This window comes from Ursus americanus, chromosome 35 (genome assembly GCF_024610735.1).
Source record: "Ursus americanus isolate L20-20 chromosome 35, mUrsAme1.1.p, whole genome shotgun sequence".
Taxonomy (NCBI): domain Eukaryota; kingdom Metazoa; phylum Chordata; class Mammalia; order Carnivora; family Ursidae; genus Ursus; species Ursus americanus.
This window is the reverse complement of record NC_142161.1, coordinates 8,886,597-8,909,196: the sequence shown is the minus strand read 5'-3', so window position 1 is coordinate 8,909,196 and position 22,600 is coordinate 8,886,597. Positions and strand designations below refer to the sequence as shown.

General features: G+C 35.6%; 1 long non-coding RNA gene across 1 annotated transcript in view; it reads left to right on the top strand.

The window, feature by feature from the left end:
* LOC148107104 (uncharacterized) overlaps positions 1–14,555 on the top strand; it is a 57,273-nt gene extending 42,718 nt beyond the window's left edge. The window contains exon 4 of the long non-coding RNA XR_015723039.1: positions 13,486–14,555. This is a non-coding gene — a long non-coding RNA (uncharacterized LOC148107104). The remainder of the gene's footprint in view (positions 1–13,485) is intronic.
* Positions 14,556–22,600: the final 8,045 nt, after the last annotated feature.

The window sequence follows — 22,600 nt, the reverse complement described above, 5'->3', positions numbered from 1 at the left end:
ATCTCACATGAATTTCCCTATTTGTTATCCTAAACTATATTTCTGTGTAAGTAAAATAAGTTGTATGGAATAATTACTGAGACAGTTTTAACCTAATACTGTATTTAATCTTTGATCTTCAAGTTGAGATATTTTATACATCATTCAAATAATTTAAAGAAAGATTACTAAAGATGTTGAAAATAGCATTAAATATTTATATGGAATTCTTTAATTGCTTTTTTATTTTTCTAATTAAATTTTATTTTATTTAAATTCAATTAATTAACATACAGTGTATCATTATTAGTTCAAGAGGTAGAGTTCTGTTATCAGTTGCATATAATTGCCTTTTTAAAAAATATAATGATATGGGTTGGCAGGTCAAACTATGCAAAGACATAGTTTCTGCTATATTTTTCTACTATATGTCCATACTATGTTATAAAATGTCTAGGTTGTGAAAAGCAAAGTTTTATTTATAGGTTAATTTAACTTGATGAAAGCTTCACTGTAGATCTTTGCTGAGGTAGGAAGAGAAAAAAATCTAAAAACTATGAGGCTAATTGCAGAATTCTAGGAAGAAATATATAGTCAAGTAATTAGAAATGGAATTTGAGTAGTTCTGCTTAAGTTTAGGCAAGTACCTGGTTTTAAAATTTAATTTGGGAATCAAATTATCTATTAGAAAGGTAATTCTTCCGTAATCAAAAAATTTAAGTGCAAATAATCTCTTGAATAGTGAAAAAGTTCAAACTCCAGTAGGTAGTAAATATTTATTAATGGCAGCTTCAGTCTGACATTGGCAGTTAACCCATAGGATAAGAGGACTTGTACATCTGAACAAATGAAATATATTTATCTTCTCTAAAGATAGTAGGTTCTGGAGAAAAGGTGATGATATGAGTGAGAGGGAGAGGGGAGGGAAACCAATAACAAACCATAAGAAATGACAGTATAAGCAGAATTTAATATGCAACTCTGATTGAAATGATAAAACTTTTTAAAAGTCAACAAACTCGAAAGTTAGGTATCATTTAAAATCCCTCTTTGCATTTGCTTAAGGGGTGGCAACTCAATGGAATTGCATTTTGGTCACTTTTATTGGTTTTGAACGCCACCGAGATTTTAAGGAAGGGTATATCATAGAATTACAGCAGTAAAGACTTGTCATGATGAAATTCGTGTACCCTCTAAATGCAGCTTTGTTTGGCATCAAAGAGAATACCATTCAGCTGAATTTAATGATTGAGTCCAAGCATCTGGAACGAAGTGTTGGCATATACTAGGAACTAATTAAAAGTTATTTGTATTTTTATTCTCTTAGAAAGAATGGATAACAATAGGCAGTACTAATGTATTGAGTGTCAATGATCAGGGAAGTTAATGTAACCGTCATATCGGAGATGAACAGGTTTTAAAAGGGTTGCTTTCAAGCATGGTTAAATAGTTTGATCTCTACCTAAAACTAGCTTTTTCTAGGCTGAGAACATTTAACAAACTGAGGTATGATGTGTGAAGGTGCACTATCACCAAAAGTTCATTTATTTAACGAAATCAGAAATCATGTGTCTTGATTTATACCTGTCTTATTTTACAAGATGAGTTAAATGTAACAAGTGAGATTGCATTCTAGGAATTCAATGCTGATATAGCTGTTCATAATTCATAGGATTAGCTTTTAGTAATAAGGTCAATAGGATATATTCACTAGAAAATTCATGAAACAGAATGTGGATAGTCACTTTTTTTTTTTTCTCCCCACAAATTCAAAAGTCAGTAGGAATTCTAAAAGGGAGGGAACATTTTCTCTTTGTGGTTATGGAGCCTGTGACCTAAAAAGTCTACTTTGTCACAGCGCCAGTGAATCCTTACCATCTTGATGAGTTGTCAATGAGTTTCTCCAAGGTCAGTTGCTAACAAAAAAAAGTTAAAAGGTGCCCTATGATTCATTTATTCTCCAATTGCTGAGTGTGGGGTTTTGAGTGAGCCTGTGTTTCCAAAGAAAAGAAAAGAGGGCAGGTGGCTAGGTTTCTTCTTAGGAATATGATAGGTGGGCCTCTGGGCAAGTAGACTAATCAAATTTGTAAGGAGAGGAGTCCTTATCTATACAGTGATTGAACAGAATGTCCTTAGTTTAGGATTATCTGTGATTAACAAAAAACCAATGATCTATGGACTTTCGAGACATGGCTCTCATATAATTCTCTAATGGTGACATTTTAGGACTTAAATGCTCACTGCTTTCTGAGGGATCTCAGGCACCTATCTTTTCTTCTTTCTTTTTTTCTTTTTGGAGGGGAATAGATGGGGGGGGGCAGAGAGAGAGGCAGAGGGAGAAACCTAAGCAGGCTCTATGCCCCCAGCATGGCTCGATACGGGGCTTGATCCCACAACCTTGACCTGAGCCAAAATCAAGAGTCTGATGCTTGACTGACTGAGACACCCAGGCACCTACTCGGGTATCTCCCCTGAGTTTTTTTTTTTTTTTTTTAATTATTCTGGGTTTTTTGTTTTTGTTTTTATTTTTTTATTATGATATGTTAGTCACCATACAGTACATCCTTAGTTTTTGATGTAGTGTTCCATGATTCATTGTTTGCGTATAACACCCATTGTTCCATGCAATTCGTACCCTCCTTAATACCCATCACTGGGCTAGCCCATCCCCCCACCCCTCTCCCCTCTAAAACCCTCAGTTTGTTTCCCAGAGTCCATTATTATTATTCTGACCCAAGGAGCGAATTCCTGAAGTTGTAAGAAAGGATGTGGAAGTCCCAGACCTCTTGTTTCATCCAGGCCTCTTGAACACCTGCATGCTTTGTTAGTAAATCTTGATACTGGGTAAGTTCTCTGTTCTATGGGAATCTGGTTTGACAAGCTCATCTTTGGTGTTAGCTATGAGCTGTCAAGAGCAGGATGATTGTAAGCAATGCTTGGAGCATAATTTGTGTTGACATTTTAACTGTTAATAAAAACAGGGCTTATTTGGAACCAATAAGGGAGCACAAGATTTGTTACTATATAGCATAGCCGATATTTCTAGACCTAGAAATACAACACAGAAACAGCCTTGAAACATCTATACCCCTTTGCTAATTAAAACTTAAGAAGTATATTACGGTTGCAAGATGTATGGTCCTTCAAATTTAGCATTTTTAATTCTTGCTGTTGGGTGTGTCAGTTCTTTTGAGAAGGAGATAAAAGAGCTCAGACTGTCTTATAGGGAGGAGGTGGGAGGGCTATTTCTCCCCCACCCCCAATACAATTCTGGTATTTCTTTTCAACATTTTGTTCGTTTTCTTCTTGCTCTTAAATTCTACAACTATCAAGAGAGTAATTCTCTGAGTAAGATACTCTGAAATCTGTCTGCACTCTGGCAGCACAAGGTGAGGCAGGTGTCAATAGTGCAGGCACTGTGCCTTGAGTGGGGATTCATTTGTAATGGTTGCCAATCCTTGATTTAAGCCGATCGACATACCACAAGGTCAGCTGGTATTAGATAAGACTGTTTCTAAAAGATGTGGTGATGCAACCTTTAAAGATAATCTATAAACTGTGAAGCAATTCTTATTCTGATGTTTAAAGGCATAGAACTCTCAAAAAGTTAGGGAGGAAAGTAAAAAACAACTCTGACACTGGAATTTTTTTTTTTTTCTATTCAGGTATAATTGCCATACAATATTATCCTAGTTTCAGCTGTACAACATAGTGATTCAACATTTGTATACATTGCAAAGTATTCTCCATAATAAGTCTAGTTAGCATCTCTCCCTATATAAAGTTCAAAGAATATCATTGACTGTATTCCCCATGATACATTCATTTTATAGCTAGAAGCTTGTACTTTTTTTTTTTTTTAATTTATTTATTCAACAGAGATAGAGACAGCCAGTGAGAGAGGGAACACAAGCAGGGGAAGTGGGAGAGGAAGAAGCAGGCTCACAGCAGAGGAGCCTGATGTGGGGCTCGATCCCAGAACCCTGGGATCACGCCCTGAGCCGAAGGCAGACGCTCAATCGCTGTGCCACCCAGGCGCCCCAGAAGCTTGTACTTCTTGATCCCCTTCACCAATTTTGCTTCCCCCACCATCTCTTTCCTCTGGCAGCCACAGATCTGTGCTCCTTATCTATGAGTCTGGGTTTTGGTTTATTTGTTTGTTTTGATTTTTAGATTACACATATAAGTCAAATTATGAGGTATTTGTCTTTTTCTGTCTTATTTCACTTAGCTTAATGCTCTCAAGGTCTATTAATGTCACAAATGACAATATTTCATTTTCCCCCCCTTATGGTGGGGAATTATTCCAATGTGTATGTGGGGGGGGTTATTCCACATCATCTTTTTTTTTTTTTTAAGATTTTATTTATTTATTTGACAGAAAATGAGAGCACAAGCAGGGGGAGTGGCAGGCAGAGGGAGAGGGAGAAGCAGGCTCCCCACTGGGCAGAGAGCCTGATGCAGGACTCTATCCCAGGACCCTGGGATCATGACCTGAGCCAAGGCAGATGCTTAACCGACTGAGCCACCCAGGTTCCCCTATTCCACATCTTCTTTATCCATTACTAGTAATGAATAAAGTTATCCTTACTAGTAATCATGTCATCCATCAGTGGACACTTAGGTTGTTTTCATATCTTGACTATTGTAAATAACGTTGTAATGAACATAGGGTTGCACACATCTATTTGAATTAGTGTTTTCATTTTCTTTGGAGATCCACTAATGAAATTGCTTGATAATACGGTATTTTTATTTTTAGTTTTTTGAGAAACCTCCATATTGCTTTCTGTTACAGGTCACCAATTTACATTCACAATCATATGCGCAAGGGTTTGCTTTGCTCTGCATCCTCACTAACACTTCTTTCTTCTTTCTCTGATAATTGCCATTGTGACCAGTGTAAGGTGATACCTCATTGTGTTTTTGATTTGCATTTTCCTGATGATTTGTGATGTTGAACATCTTTTAGTTGTCTGTTGGCCATCTGTATATCCTCTTTGGAAAAGATTCTCTATTTTTTAATTGGATTGCTTTTTTTGTTATTGAGTTGTATGTGTTCTTTATATATTCTGGATATTAAACCCTGGTTAGATATATGATTTGCAAATATATTTTCTTGTTCGGTAGGTTGCCTTTTTGTTTTTTGATGGTTTCCTTTGTTGTGCAGAAGTTTTTTATTTTGAGGTAGCCCTATTTGTCTATTTATACTTTAGTCTCCCTTGCCTTTGGAGTCAGATCCAAAATAAAATATCAGTAAGACTGATGACAAGGAGATTATGAGCTAGGTTTTCTTCTAGAATTTTTATAGTTTAAGGTCTTAAGTTCAAGTCAACTTACACTTTGAGTTAAGTTTTGTATGTGGTATGGGATAGTGTCCAGTTTCCTTCTTTTGAAGGTAGATGTACAATTTCCTTTTGTGGAAATTGTAGGAAAGTAGACACTTCCCTTTATGCATCGAATATTCTTGCCTCCTTTGTTGTAAGTTGACTAGATGTGTGTGGGTTCATTTTTAGATACTCCATTCCATTTCATTGATACATTGTCTGTTTTATGCCAATACTATACTGATTTAATTATTATAGCTTTGTAGTATAGTTTGAAACAGGTTGTGGGATAACTCTGGCTTTGTTCTTTCTCCAGATTGTTTTGGCTACTTAGGGTCATTTTTGGTTCCATATAAATTTTAGAATTAGTTGCTCTAGTTCTGTGAAAAATGACACTGAAATTTTGATAGGGATTGCACCAATATTGCATTGGGTAGTATAGACATTTTAATCATATTTATCCTTCCAATCTATAACCACCAGATACCTTTTCATATATTTGTGTGTTCTTCAAATTCTTTTTTTTTTTTAAAGATTTTATTTATTTACTTGAAGAGATAGAGACAGCCAGCTAGAGAGGGAACACAAGCAGGGGGAGTGGGAGAGGAAGAAACAGGCTCATAGCAGAGGAGCCTGACGTGGGGCTCGATCCCATAACGCCGGGATCATGCCCTGAGCCGAAGGCAGACGCTTAACCGCTGTGCCACCCAGGCGCCCCCTTCAAATTCTTTTATCAGCATCTTATAATTTTCAGTGTACAGGTCTTTTACCTCTTTGGTTAAATTTATTCCCAAGTATTTTATTCCTTTTTTATGCTATTATAAATGGGAGTGTTTTCTTGATCTTTGTGTCTGATAAGATAGTTCATTATTAGTGTATATAAATGCAACAGATTCTCGTACATTAATTTTGTATCCTACAACTTTACTGAATTCATATATTATTTCTAAGAGTGTTTTGATAGTCTTTTGAGTTTTCTATTTATAGTCTGTCATCTGCAAATAGTGGCAGTTTTACTTCTTCTTTTCCAATTTGTATGCCTTTTATTTCTTGTCTAATTGCTATGGCTAGGATTTCCAATACTTCTTGAATAAAACTTGGGATAGTGGGCATCCTGGTTTTTTTCCATAGGTTAGAGGAAGAGCTTTCATCTTTTCACTTGGGTATATTAGCTATGGTCTTTGTCATTTATGGCCTTTATTATGTTGAGGTACATTCCCTCTATACCCACTTTGTTGATAGGTTTTTCTCATAAATGTGTATTGAATTTTGTCAAATGTTTTTTCTATTTCTGTTGACATGATCATATGATTTTTATCTTTCATTTTCTTATAGTGGTATATCACATTGATGGCAGATGTCAAACCAGCCCTGTATCCCTGGAATAAGTCCCACTTGATCGTAGTATCTAATCCTTTTAATGTGTTTTTGAATTCAGTGTACTAGTATTTGTTGAGGATTTTCATATCTCTGTCCATCAAGGATATTGTCTTGTACTTTTCTTGTGGTGTTCTTCTCTTATTTTACTGTTAGTAAAATGAGTTTGGAAGCATTCCTTCCTTTTGAGTTTTCTGGGGGATTTTCAAAAGAAGTAGGTATTAAATTTTTGATGTTTGATAGAATTCACTTTTGAGGCTGCCTGATCCTTGACTTTGTTGAAAAGTTTTTGATTATTGATCCAATCCTTATTAGAAACGAGTCTATCCACATTTTATGTTTCTTCATAATTCACTCATGGGAGATTATAAAATTATAGGAATTCATTTGTTCTTCTAGGTTGTCCAATTTGTTGGTATATAATTGTCCACAGTACTGTCTCATGAACGTTCATATTTCTATAGTATCAGTAGTAAGTTGTTTTGCATTACTGATTTTTGAGTCTGCTATCTTTTCTTCTTGGTGAGTCTGGCTAAGGGTTTATTAGTATTGTTTATCTTTTCCAAGAACCAACTTTAAGTTTCACTGATATTTTCTACTGTCTTTTTAGATGCTATTTCATTTAGACTCATTTTCATTTATTTTTATTCTGATCTGCATTTCTTTCCTTTTAGTTTTGGATTTTTTTTTTTTTTTTTTTTTAGGTGTAAAGGTAAATTGGTTGAGATTTCATTTATTTCTTGAGGTAGGCCTGTATTGCTGTGAACTTCCTTCCCTCTTAAAATTGCTTTTGCAGAATCCCATAGATTGTGATATGTCTTATCTATTTTCATTTACCTCTGGGTATTTCTTTTATTTGTCCTTTGTTTTCCTCTATGGTCTTGTAGTTCGTTAATGTGTTGTTCAATCTCCACGTATCTGTAGTTTTTCCAATTTTCTTCTTGTAATTGATTTCTAGTTTCATACTATTGTGATAGGAAAAGAAGCTTGATATGATTTCAATCTTACTGAATTTATTAAGACTTGTTTTGTGTCCTACCATTTGCTTTATTCTGGAGACTGATCCATGTGCACTTGAGAAGAATGTGTATTCTGCTAATTCCAGATGGATTGTTTTGTAAAGTCCATCTGGTGTAATGTATTATTTGAGTCTGAGGTTTTCTTACTGATTTTCTGTCTGATCTATCCGTTGACATAAGTAGGGAGTTAAAAGTCTTCTATTATTTGTATTGTTTCAATTTCTCCTTTTCAGTCTGTTAATATTTGCCCTTTATATTTTGGTGCACCTATGTTGGGTGCATATATATTTATAATTATTTCCTTCCTGCATTCGCCCCTTTATCATTATGTAGTGCCCCTATTGTCTTTTATTAGTCTTTGTTTTAAAGCCTATTTTGGGGGTGCCTGGGTGGCTCAGTCGGTTAAGTGTCTGCCGTCAGCTCAGGACATGATCCAGGGTCTTGGGACAGAGTCCTGCATTGGGCTCCCTGCTCAGCAGGGAGCCTGCTTCTCCCTCTTCCACTCCCCTTGCTTGTGAGCTCTCTCTCTGTCAAATAAATAAATAATCTTAAAAAAAAAGATTATTTTGTCTGAGATGAGAATAGCTACACTAGCATTCATTTTGTTTCCATTTGCACGGAATATCTTTTTCCCATCCCTTTACTTTTAGTCAGTGTGTGTCATTACATCGGAAATGAACCTCTTGTAGGTAGCATAGGGATGGTTCTTAAATTTTAATCCATCAGCCACTGTATATCTTTTGATTGGACAATTTAGTCTATTTACATTTAAGTGATTATTGATAGGTATGTACTTCTATTTTGTTAGTTGTTTTTTGTCTGTGTTAGTAGTTCCTCTCTGTTCCTTTCTACTTTCTCTCTTCTTGTGGTTTGATGACTTTCTTCTGTTACGTTTAGATGTCTTTCTCACTTTCTTTTGTGTATCTACTATAAATGTTTGCTTTGTGGTTACCAAGAGATTCATATATAACATTTTATGTATGCAATCTATTTTAAGTTGATAGCTACTTAAATTTGACATTCTGAAGCTCTACATTTTTACTCCTTCTCCCCCAGTTTGTTTTGATGTCACATTTTACATCTTTTTATCTCTTACCTAAATATTGCAGTTTTAATTTTACTACTTTTGTCTTTTAACTGTCATAGGAGCTTTATAAGTGATTAATTACTTATTCTATATATTTCCCTTTTCCACTGAAATTTTTACTTTTGTATGTTTTCTTGTTATTAATTAATGTCATTTCTTTTCAGCTTAAAAAAAGTCTGCTTAACATTTCTTGTAAAGCTAGTTTAGTACTTTAGAACTTTATTTATTAAGAAAAGTCTTTCTCTCTCCTTCAGTTCTAAATGACCACCTTGCTGGGTAGAGTGTTCTTCATAGGAAGTTTTTCCCTTCAGCACTTGGACTATGTCATGCTACTCCTTTCTGGCCTGCAAAGTTTCTGATGAAAAAATCTGTTGATAACCTTTTGGGGTTTTCTTTATTTATAACAATTTCTTTTTCTCATGCTGCCTTTAAGATTCTCTGTTTAACTTTCGACGTTTTAATTATAATGTGTCTTGGTGTGGGTTTCTTTAGGTTCATTTCATTTGGAGTTCTCTGGGATTCCTGGAGCTGGATGTCTTGTTTCCTTCTCTAAGTTAGGGAAGTTTTCAGCAATTATTTCTTCAAATAAGTTTTATGCCCCTTTTCTCGTTCTCTCTCCTTCTGGAAACCCTATTGTGTGATCGTTATTCTTGAGACCGTCCCAGAGATCCCTGAGGTTATCCTCATTTTTAAAGATTACTTTTTCTTTCTGCTGCTCTGTCTGGGTAAGTTCCATTGCTTTGTCTTCCAGCTCCCTGATCTGTATTTCTGCTTATTTAGCTGAGACCCTCTAAGTGTATTTTTTCAGTTCAGTTACTGTATTATTCTCCTCTGTCTTTACTTTGGTACTTTCTTATATTTTCCATTTCTTCATTGAAGTTCTTACTTTGTTCATCCATTCTTTTCCTGAATTGAGTAAGCATCTTTTTTTTTGTTTTGTTTTAAAGATTTTTTATTTATTTATTCGACAGAGATAGAGACAGCGAGAGAGGGAACACATGCGGGGGGGGGGGTGGGAGAGGAAGAAGCAGGCTCATAGCGGAGGAGCCTGATGTGGGGCTCGATCCCACAACGCCGGGATCACGCCCTGAGCTGAAGGCAGACGCTTAACCGCTGTGCCACCCAGGCGCCCCTGAGTAAGCATCTTTATGACAATTGCTTTGAATTCTTTATCAGCTAGGGAACTTATCTCCATTTCATTACGTTATTTTTCTGATGTTTTATCTAGTTCCTTCCTTTGGAACCTATTAGTCTGTTGGCTTATTTTGCTTCACTTTCTAAAGTGTTTGTTTCTATAAATTAGGTGAAACCGCTACCTCTCTTAGTCTTGAAGGAGTGGCCTTGTGTAGGTGATAAACTTTTTCATTCAGTTTTTTTCCTAGCTCTTGGTTGTCTTTTGAACTCTGAACTGCCTAGTATTTTCTTGATTGTCTCTGCCGTTGAGGGTGTGCCAAGAACTGCCAGTATTCCAAGGAGAGGAATTTCATTTAGCACCAGTTTCAGGCTGATTGGAAGGCAGACCCCCCATGCAGCAACTTTTAAAGTACTCAAATATATACAGTCCTATGGGGCTGCGATCATAATCCCTGCTGGGCTTCAGACCAGATCTGGAGGTGTTCCCCGGGTGAAAATTAAAAAAAAGCAGGGCTTCAGATGAGCGTGTCAGCTCCTCTCTGAAGGGTTCTGTCAGGCTGTAGTGACACCAAGGGAGTGCCCAAAGGTGGTGTCTCCCCGCTTACATTCCCTGGGAATACCTCCTTAGCTTCTAGATGTGTGGAAAAACTAATGCTTGATTCTCAGGCTGAGGCTCCAGGCTAAATAAACAGGCTTTTTTCATAGGACATCTGGGTTTGTGTTTTAGTCTGCTGTCTGCGCAGTGCCCTGGGCAGTGGCGGCCTGCCAAGAACTGTCTCTCCAGTTGTTACCTTCCTGTGGAGCTCTGGAACACCAGTGTCCTTGGTCACCAGGGCCAGGCGATCAAGAGGCATCCCCTGTATGGACTGCCCATTCCCGCTGGCTTTAGCGGAGCAGCTGGAGAGCATAGGGATTGGCCATGCTGACCTGCCTCAGAAAGGCAGCGGGAAAATGTTTTGCCTGTATGTGCCCACAGGCTTCTGGGATGCAGCTTTGAGAGGGCCTTGTCTGTGTAGGCACCAGCTTCAGGCTGGGAGTGGGAGACTGCCAAGACCTCTCATACTCAGCCAGCCCTGCCAGGGAATAGCGAAGTGCTCAAATCATCCGTGAGTGCAGACTTGAACGGCGAAGTGGGGGCATGCCCCAGCCATTTGCTCTCACCTGACCCAGCCAGAGAAGGGGGGGTGCTGCACCTGGGGTGCTCTTCAGCTGCGTCCATGCAGTGGCGGTGGGCTAGATACCCTGTGTGAGCTCGTCCACCTGTGCTAGCAGGGTAGGTAGGGAGTGGGGAAATGGTATCTGACAGCACTTCTGTCTCTGGAGGTAGAGTTTTAACTGTCCCCTGCACCTCCAGCAGATGTTTTTAAATTGGCAAGCGTATTTCTTTGACGTACAGTCTTAGGCACTTTTCAAACTGCTGTACGTTCACAGAATCTCAGTTTCCTCTATCACTTTGGGTCCCTTGGACATTAGCCTCACTGGTTTTCTAAGCCAGGCATTTGGGGGCTCCTCTCTCCAGTGCAGAGCCCAGGAGTTGGGGTGCCTGATGTGGGATACCAACCCCTTGCTCCTCTGGGAAAAACACGTCTCAGGTGAGATTCTTCCCTGTTAAGTTTTGCCTCATTTGGGTATAGAGTTTTTGGCAAGATTGTGTCTTTTTCACTCCTACATGTCTCAATCTTGTCCTTTTATCCTCTGTTGTGAAGAAGCGGTTTATGTACTTTTCAGATATTATTCAGAGCGAAAGGATCCATGTGTGATTTTAGATTTGGTGTGTCGATGGGAGGAGTTATGTTAGGATTTTCCTATTCCACCATCTTGCAAAAGTCTGCTGACTGACAGTGGAGTTTTCAAAATAATTTACACGAAAGGAATTGAAACAGCAAAAGACCTTTTTTTCTGTTCTCCAATGCCAGATATTTATACAGCAAATCAGAAGAAACATCTTGCGAAAGGAACAGCGCATATTATTGAAAAGGCTTTTCCCTCAGTCTGTGAGTCTGTTCAGATGAGGCCTGTGTTAGAAATTCCTGAAGGGGAGAATCCTTTTGATGTTGGTCTCACCTTCTTAGTTCATTTAGAGAAAGAACTTCTTAATTAATTATGACCCAACTTCTTGGAACTGTAGCAAGCAGGATGAGTAACTGCATGGATCCTGAAGTCCTCTACAGCCTGCTGAATATGTACTCTAGTGGTTTCCTCAGAAATTTATTTCCTTGGGAAATACTGAGGAGTTAACTGGAGATACTTGCTTCCCCCCCTCCCCCGCCATTCTTAGAGAGCAGGAAATGTGACACTGTTCATAATTGAATATGCTATTCTAAGCATTTTTTTAATAGTTTTCTGTTTATGAATTCTACTTAATATCAGAATAAGACAGATTTAGTTTAAATCCCAACTTGACTGTTTGACTTAGAGTAAATTACTTTATCTTTCTACGACTAATTTTCTCGTCTGAAAATAGAGGCAGTTGAAATACTACCTCATAGTTTTGTTTTGGGATTCCATGGAATAAAGTAATGAAAATAATATATCAAATACCTTAGTACATGGTAAGAAGTCAGTAACATTAGCAAGTATTAGTAACATGGAAAACGTCTCCTGGTTAGGGTTAACACATTCAATACAGAGTCGAAACACTGCATTATTTGAGTATACGCAGAGAGATCTTCGAAAGGTAAGTGCTAAACCCCGTGGTTACAGGGAGGCGGTTTAACACAACACTTTCATCATTTATTTTCAGTTTTGGATAGTACTGTTAATCCATTGATTATCCCAGTTCTTAATACAATACAACATGTGTATATAACAATATGAGGCTATGTATCATACGTGACCAAAACAATCGTCTATAAATGAAAATTGTTTTTTCCTACTTTGGATCTGGACTTCATATGGCTATAAATCCTGCCCAAAGGGAATTGCTAAGTAAGGAATTTATTTTGGCCACCACGTTATTCGTTTCTCTTTTTTTTTTTCAATTAAATATATTTTTCCTGCATGTATTGTCATTTATGTATCAGGAATAAAATGATTAGCAAAATGTGGAAATGATTGGTTGAGGATAAAAAAACAAAAACAAAAAACACCGAGACCATTTTATTATGTGTATATAGTATGAATTCTGTATGTATGCATATATGATATATATATATAAATACAGAGGTCTGGCATCAGTTTTTATATATCCTTACAAGGAATTAATAACGATCTTCATTAGTGTGTTAAGGCGTGGTGTTATGGACGGTCAGTTTGTGTTTTCTCTGTATCTCTTTTTGTTATGGCTCCAATTACTCTAGTCATAATTTGTATGTATCTTACCTACATGAGCACCTTTTATTTTGATTCCAATGAGTTAGTTTTGTTTGCCAACCAAAAAATGGCTGCATAGTTGGGTAACTCTGACTCTTACCTGCAGTTTTGTTCTCTTAGGGGTGGGGATGTTTTGGGGTCAGAAAACTGCATTATATTATTACACTAATCTCAATTATGGTTTTAAAGTCATGTTTATTAGGAAGGGATTCATTCTTAGAGTTTGATCTAAAAATAAATTTCATTTCAGCCACTCCATATGAACTACTGAGGGGAGCAACAGTCCTTCTTCACCCAGGACTAAGGAGCTCCCGTGGTGTAGAACTTTCAGCTTTAAAATGGGGGAAATTTGGGACAAACTGAGATGATTTCATCACCCCAGAATTACTGTGATACTTCTTATGTAATATTAACCATCCTTCTGGATATGACAGATGTATATGAATATATGTGTGGTATACACTATATGATAAGCACTCTTCTGCTAAGTATTAAAAAAAAACTTGAAATGACTCTGTAAAGCGGGTGTTAGCATATTTTACAAGTGAGAACACTGAAGCTTTGTTGAGTGACTAACTGGGATCTATCTATCTATTATGCTATGTACTGTATGTATAACATACATCATCTACAGTATCATATGCAATATCTACCTATATGACCAAGACTTTTATTGAGTTAACATTGTTGTGTACCATTAGAAATTTCTAGATTTTTTTTTGAATGGCTGAGTAAAATTTGACAAACTGCCTGCTATAGTAGCCATCCGCTCATCTCATAAGGACAGTTTGTCTCTGAAAAATGATCCAGTTGGCTTTTCCAGGAAATTATAGGCCACAGAAAACCATCCACCCTAATATTAAACAATCCTTCCATTTAAAAGATGTCCTCGAACTGCCTTGTTGTCCTGGTGCAACCAAACAAATACCAATCAATGTACCTCAAGACCAATTAGCAAGTCTCCCCCACTTCCAAAAATAAAAAATCCCCCTTAATAGAATGCTTACCAGAGACTCAGATTTTTCTTTTTTTTCCTCTATAAAATTTACCTTTTTTCCCCAACACCTTTGATCCCTTGCTGAAATGAAATGAAAGGATGGCTGAAAGATTTCCTTGCTACAAGTTTTATGAGTAAACAGTCTTTATTCTATCTTGGACTTTTGCCTTTAAGAAGTAAAATACAAGTGCAATGGGGTTAGCTTTTTACAAAGTTCCTGGTGTCTACACATTTTCATATAGACCTGCTTTTCTGACATGGACCCAGTGAATTACCTTAAACAACCTCCCTACGGTTCCTTTCTATTTTGTCTACCAAGCTTCTTCCTGTCTCTGACTATTGCACTTTAATTGATCATTCTTCACTTCCTGTGCTTTCTCTGCATCCTATTTGGTTCTTTTGAGAACAGTATTCTCCGAACAATCATAGTAATGATGTTGTGGAGGGAAGTGATGAAAGAGCACTCCAGCTTTCTCCAAAGTGGTACCCACTCCATGGAGGAAGGGTTGTGCAGTTTTTTTGGTTTTGGTTTTTTTTTTTTTAATTTTTTATTCTTTTATTGTTATGGACTCCAGGGAGCAGATAAAATACCTGTGTACAATTGGTAATTTAACATAATCTGCACATACCTCTGAAAATACCATGTTAATGACTGACTAGCCATTTACCTCCTAATGCAAAAACAAAATGAAATGAAACTAAAATGAAAAGCAAAAGTTGATAGCAAAAAGTATGAAGATTGATCTTTCCTTCTCTGAAGTCTGCTTATTCTTATTGAAATTACATATTTTCAAGATCGGCTGCTACTTTTTAATAAAGTCATTGTTTCAGAGTTTTAAAGCTTTTTGCCTAAATACCTCAGTTAACAAATTAGAAAACGGTGTCATGGAGAGATGAAGCAAGTAACCTACTTGTCAGTTAAGACTTTTCCACAACATTCTGCATCTACAGGGTTTTTCAAAATCATTTTCATTTCACGTATTGGAGATTCAGCCCATTTTTATTTTGAAGTTTGCAGTAGAATTTGCAATAGTTTTAATGGAAGTCCTTAACTCATAAAACCATAGAATGTTTTGGTGGTGGTGGTGTGTATTTTTCCTAGATTTTGGGATTTGTATCTAATAGGGCTGTACAAACTTTTGAATACACATTGAAATATTTTGTTTATTGATTTTTAACTTCAGCTGCATTTATTTTGCCATTTATCCCAAACATTTAACTTTTCTTTGTTTCTCACTGACTTCTGCATATGCTTTTCTTTGATAGAGGAGAGAAAATGGTAAATTAGTACAGTCCTGCTAAGTATCAGATACTAAAGACCTTTATCTATTCCAATTACAAATGTTTTATCTGTCTAGAGATTCAAATTGTTCAAATCAGATGAAGAAAATTCTCTGATGAAATTCTATATGCAAAAGGTAACCAAAAACATTATGTTCTATTAGAAATGCAGGTGCTTGACACTATTTAATGGAACACAGTGGTGTCCCACAATGTCTTGACAGCCTGAAGTGTGCCTCCTGAATAGACTTGTGAAAGTTTAATTGGATAGTAGACTACTCCATGAGGGACCACTAGCACTTTAATAGCTAGCTGCAGACCCCTAGTGAGGCTGAATAATTACAATCAAGGAGCTATAGCCGTTTCCATGACTGCACTTATACTTCTGCAGAAAGGCCCATTTTGCCCTACATGACAGTTCACTTTGTATTAATTATAGATTACATGCTTCAGCCCCCTATCATTATGCTAGCATATTCTCATAAAGGATGGTACATTAACCATGAAATACTGTGTTCATTGCATGTATGACTGTTCAACTCCCTGCACTGGGTGTGTGCATGTGGAAGAAAGAAAAAAAGAGGTCACTTCATAAATGTCAATGGCACCAGATGTGCAAATAACAAATCAAAAGGCAGCAAAGGAGAGGCTGGTATGCTCAAACTAAAATGGAGCCTTCGTGTGTACTTTACCCTCTATTTCCATTTTCTAACATATGTTGATTTGGAATGCAGCAGGCTTGAAATATAGTTAACATTAAATAATTGAATTATTCCAATTCACTGGAAGTTAAGAATTATCTGCAAAGCTACTCCTAACTGTTGCTCGTCAAACCTCTCTGTGAACAGTGACTATAGATGTTGTGGAGAAGGGAATTCACAGGAGAACATCTACTCTGTGCCCGTCACTGAGGTAAAGGCGGAACCCGCATAATTTCATTACAAACAACCCTCTCTAAACTAAAAATTATTATACTCCTCATACAGTAAAATGAAGCGCATCTAAGTTAAACTACATTCTATGCCGGAGGTTTCGATTTCTAGACCATCTAATGACAGCACTTGTGCTGACTTTGCTACACCATCATTTTTTCAGTGATAATAAGACTGAGGGAATTAGGGCAACACTGATGAATTTTTCTTAATAAAATAAGTTCTACTCGTGATAAAATTGCATCATGTTTTCGAAAAATGGAACTCAGTAGACCAATTGAGTTTTAATACAAATGCGTCACAAGTACTTCCAATGTATCTTAGCTATCTCATTGTAAAAAGTAGTAACATTTCCTAAAACTTCTCAAAAAAAAGTTTACCTTGGTTAAGAGCTAGGCAGGTTGCTAGGTATTTTCTGTCAAGTTTTCTATATCTGTCTTTATCTCTTATATTTCTCAGTAACCATTTCCCAGAGAGGTGTCAAAATCAGATATTGTAGCTTTTGAGCAAAATATTATTTGATAAGTCAACTATTATAATTTTGTGACAAGATTTTTTTCAGCCAGAAAATTTTTTTATTTTGAAATATTTCAAAAGCAGAGGGAACATTTTAATGTTGATTTTCTCATTTACCAATTTTACCCATCTTAAAATAACAAATTGATTTATTAATATTTGAAAGCACATAGGCTTATAAATAGAGATATATTTCAATCCATTATAGCTATGTCTTTAGTGATGATCAAATGTTCTAATTTGGACTTATGGAAGCTTTTCAAGTTAAAACCAAAAGTCCCTCAACCATAAAAAAATAGTGGTCTGTCAGAACTTCCTTCGTTGCGGGTACAAAAACTAGTTCAAGCTCGTGCTATAGATTTGTGCCACCAACCTGGGATTTTGCCCTTTTCTCCAAGAAATCCTGGTTCCTTATAGTGAAGAATGGTATTTAGAGACCTTTGATCTTTGTGGTGTATTTATCATTTCTTGACCTTTTGAGTGGACAACAGTAAGAAATCTGGTGTTTTTGTTGTTGGCTTTTTTTGTTTGTTTGTTTGTTTGTTTGTTTGTTTTTGCTTTTTAAACTACTTTATTTTTTTTCAATGTTTCAAGTTTTTATTTACATTCTAGTTAGTTAACATATGGTGTAATATTTGTTTCAGGAGTTGAATTTAGTGATTCATCACTTACTTAAAAGATCTAGTGCTCATCACAAGTGCCCTCCTTAGTAGCCATCACCCATTTAGCCCATCCCCCTGCCCACCTCCTCTCCAGAGACCTTCAATTTGTTTCTCTATAGTTGAGTGTGTTTATGGTTTGCTTCTCTCATTTCCCCCCTAAATTCCACATAGCAGTGAAATCATATGGTATTTGTCTTTGATTTCACTTAGCATAATATACTCTAACTCCATGCACATTGTTGCAAATAACAAGATTTCTTTTTTATGGTTGATATTCCATCATATATGTATAGTACATCTTCTTTATTCATCACTTGATGGACATTTGGACTCTTTCCATAATTTGGCTATTGTTGATAATGTTGCTATAAACATTGGGGGAGCACATGCCCCTTTGCATTAGTCTTTTTTTATCCTTTAGTTAAATACCTAGTAGTGCAATTGCTGAATAGTAAGATGGTTCTCTTCTTAACTTTTTTGAGAAACCTCCATACTGTTTTCCAGAGTGGCTGCACCAGTTTGCATTCCCCCCAACGGTGTAAGAGGGTTTCCCTTTCTCAGCATCCAACATCTGTTGTTTCCTGTGTTGTTAATTTTAGCCATTTTGACAGGTGTGAGGTGGTATTTCATTGTGGTTTTGATTTGTATTTCCCTGGTGCTGAGTGATGTTGATAATTTTCTCATGTGTCTGTTTGCCATCTGGATGTCTTCATTGGAAAAATCTCTATTCATGTCTTCTGCGCATTTCTTAACTGGATTATGTGGTTTTTGGGTGTTAAGTTTGATAAGTTCTTTATTGGATACTAGCCCTTTATCTGGTAAGTCATTTGCAAATATCTTCTCTCATCTCAAAGGTTGCCCTTTAGTTTTGTTGATTGTTTCCTTTGCTGCATAGAAGCTTTTTTTTTTTTTTTTTTTGCATAGAAGCTTTTTATTCTGATGAAGTCCCTATGGATCATTTTTACTTTTGTTTCTCTTGAGTGCTGAGACATGTCTAATAAGTTGCTTTGACCAATGTCAAAGAGGTTGCTGCCTGTGTTCTCCTCTAGGATTTTGATGGTTTCCTATCTCATCTTTAGGTCTTTCATCCATTTTGAACTTATTTTAGTGTATGGTAGAAGAAAGTGGTCCAGTTTCATTCTTCTGCATGTGGCTGTCCAATTTTCCCAAGTCATTTATTGAAGGTTGTCTTTTTTTCCATTGGATAGTCTCTCCTGCTTTGCCAAAGATTAGTTTACCAAGAAATCTGTATTTTCTAAAGGAAAATATGAGTTTCTACAGGTATTTTCATTTTAAACAACATTTACAGGGCTTTTAATTAATTTCTTTGATTTTTTTTCCCATTGTATTTCTTTTCCCTTACCTGAAGTCTTTGTTTCTAGTGGCATTAACATAATTCGTTATCCCAATACAATATTATTACCAGAACTGATATAATTAATGAAAAATATCAGGAATTTGAAGTTTTTTGTACTTCAGAAAATTCACTGTCTTAACACAACTACTCTCTGTGTAATTTGTCTACCAGCTCTGTACACTATTTTCATTTGTTTAATTTGTTTTTAATTTTAATGCCTTTTATTTATAGACGAGTATGTACATATTTCATATATTTATATATTTTACAAACATGTAGACATTTGTATATTTAAATCTATAGTATCAGTTAAAATTCAAAAGAATTCTAAGTTTTTATACCTGTCTCCCAATACCTATACCTATTTTTTCCCCCATCTCCATCAGTAACTTTTCCTTCAGTGTTTATGGATCTCTATACTTTCTTGGTTAAATGGTAGCTTATTTTAACATACTAAACACATTTTCCTCCTTTGATGTATTTCACTTACATATCCCAGAGCATCTACATAGCAGTAACTAGAACTGTTTTTTATTTCTTTTACAGGTGCAAAATACTCTATTTTACAGATGTTTCCTAGTTTACTTGATTCATCCCTTAATGATGAATTATTGGGCTGCTTTTAGTCTTAGTCTGTAATGATTAGTTATTCCAGCAAGTTGTAGTCAGTAGTTTCTTTTTTCTTTTTAATTTTATTATGTTATGTTAGTCACCCTACAGTACATCATTAATTTTTGTTGTAGGATTCCATGATTCATTGTTTGTGTATAACATCCAATACTTCATGCAAAATGTGCCCTCCTTAATAGCCATCACTGGGCTAACCCCCCCCCCTCTGAAACCTTCAATTTGTTTACCAGAGTCCATAGTCTCTCATGGTTCTTGACTCAAAATTCATTTGGTTGTTTGTAAAGGCAGGATGGATGAGGTAGTCTCTAGTGGGTTTATCTAGACGGTTTATTTCACCTTGGACTGATGACTAATGAAAGTCAGCAAAGAATGTTTCTATAATCCTTGATTGTTTTAACATTTATATATTTAATATATCTAGTGGGTGAGTAATCTACAAAGCAAATGCTTCAGAGTTGGGCATTCTTCCTTTATCATGATCACATCTGCATAGATGATTGCTAAAAGAACACTTCTAATTTATTTATTTATTTAGTAAGGCAGAGGAAAACAAATATGAGGGAGAAAAATTATTTTTCTTTGATACCGACAATGTTTCTATTCTCTGAGGGAAGAGTGAAAGAATATCACAAAACGCAATGTTTTCCTCCTTTCCTGAAGAAAGTTTAAGTAAGGTGTTTCCTGCAGCAATGGGTAATCAAATAGTAGGGAAGCTCTTCCTTCTTGAGATGAAGCATTAATGGGGTTGTAGCCTGAATGGTCTGATAGCCAAATCGAGCCTACAAACATAATTTGTGTAGGCAAATCCCACTGCCTTCCAGTGGGGACATCTGGTCACAACCCTTGAGCTTCCCTATTGCTGTATTCCTGTAGCTTCACATATTTATTATAAGTATCTGAACTACATGTAAGGGCATTTATGTTGGTAAAATAGGACTATAACAATTCAGGTTTTTACCAAGAAAGTGTGAAGTTAGGAGATTATACATTTAGATCGTACTTTTTAAAACTTCATCCAACTGGTTACATAGAACCTGGAGGTGGAACTTAAGGCATAACTGACATAGTTATTCATAGAATTAGAACCTGAGGGTGATTCTTACTAAACATGATATAAGCACAGTTAGAAGATTCTCTAGTTATTTGGTTATTAGAATAATTTGGGAACTTGATTATTAAATGTTATTTGTGAAATTGATTTATTTATAATAGCTGACATATAATAATCTTTTGTCAGCCACCATTATAAGAGCTTCACCTAAAATAGTATTCAAATTCTTTCAACAACTCTATCGAGGTATTGTTATTTATTTCATAGATGAGGAGAATAAAGTATAGAAGACCTAACTAATTAGCTCTGAGCAGACACAGCTACATATTAGTAGAATTTGAACTCAGTCCTAGCAGACCCAGAGTCCATGCTCTTAATACATCACTATGCTGCCTCTTCATTTATTTCCGTCTTGAGTTGAAAAAATTCTGGTCAATTCTCCAAACGTGCCAGTTTTCTTCTTCTGGCTTTGCTTGTGAAAACATTGCTATGGCAACTGCGAGGTATGTGATAGGAGAATCTTCACAAATCTGACCCCGTTAATCCCTTCCTTATGTTCGTGGTGTTAACATTTAAAAAATATTTCCATTTAGGAAACATAAGTGTTAGCAAGATCAAAGAATAAGAATTAGTTGCTTCACTTTCAGGAATTTAGTTATTTTACAAAAGCTTCTTGGAAGAAGCAAATTTTATAATGGTTCTCTTTAGAATGCTTTTAGGGCTCTCTAACCCAGGGTACCTACCTTTATTTCCCAAACATGATCCTTTTATCCAGGAAGGCCTTTCTCACTATGTCTAAGGCCATCCACCAGACGCTGTCTCAACCTGGAGTGTCCTTTCCCTTCCATACATGCTTATTCATATCCAAACCATTTCTTGAAGTTCAGAAAAAGTCTAAATTTTATTCTTCTCAAGCCTACATTATTTTTTCTCTTCAAAATGTTAGGATACATATTGTTTGTTTTGTTCAATTATCATCTATCTACAAAGTGTGTTTCTTGCATTTTTATTTAACTGCTGTATACATGAATGTCTCATCTCTTCAAATAGATTGTAGACATTTTCAGATGATTAGATAAATTTTATGCTTATCTTTTATTTTCACCTTAGCCCATGACTACTGTAGTTATTGTAATGAGAATGTGTTAACCAAAACATTAATTTTAATTGAAAAGAAGATTGTTTCTCAGTGAGTTGAATTAATTCCATTTCCATGGCATATGTGGGGCAGATATAAAGTCGTGGGCACAAATAGGAGGTGATTTGCTTTTCTAAAGGTGTATTTATGCATATGGAATTATTTGGTTATTATGTATATTTTATATGTATAAATATATAAATATTCACATATAATTTATATAATATATTTATATAATTTATATAATTTATATATAATATATAATTAAATATACATATTTATAAATAAATATATAAATAAATATATAAAAATATATAAATATATAAATATAAATAAATATATAAATATAATATATATTATATAAAAATATATAAATATATATATGTATATACACACTCTGTCAGAAAAGGCATATGTAAGTATATCTACCATATGCTATGTACACACACACATTCAAAAAGTAGTACAGCAGAATAGGATTACGCCAGAACAAGCCCTGGCAAATCAAAAACAAACAAACAAAAAAAGACAGAAAAAAGAGCTTTTATAACCTCTTGTGTTGGCGATCTGAAAGTACCCATCTCTTTCCACTCACAGCTGCATTCCTAATTAAATTGAATGGGTTCAATTTTAGCTGAACATTAATGGTATAATTGCATTGCTGTAAGTAATTAAAACCTTATCCTACTTATCCTGACAGATGGTTTGGTTGAAAATTTCAACTGCAAAGGATAAAATTTATATAAGTAGATTCTACAGAATAGAATAATTCACTCATATTTTGATTCTCTGGGAAATAAT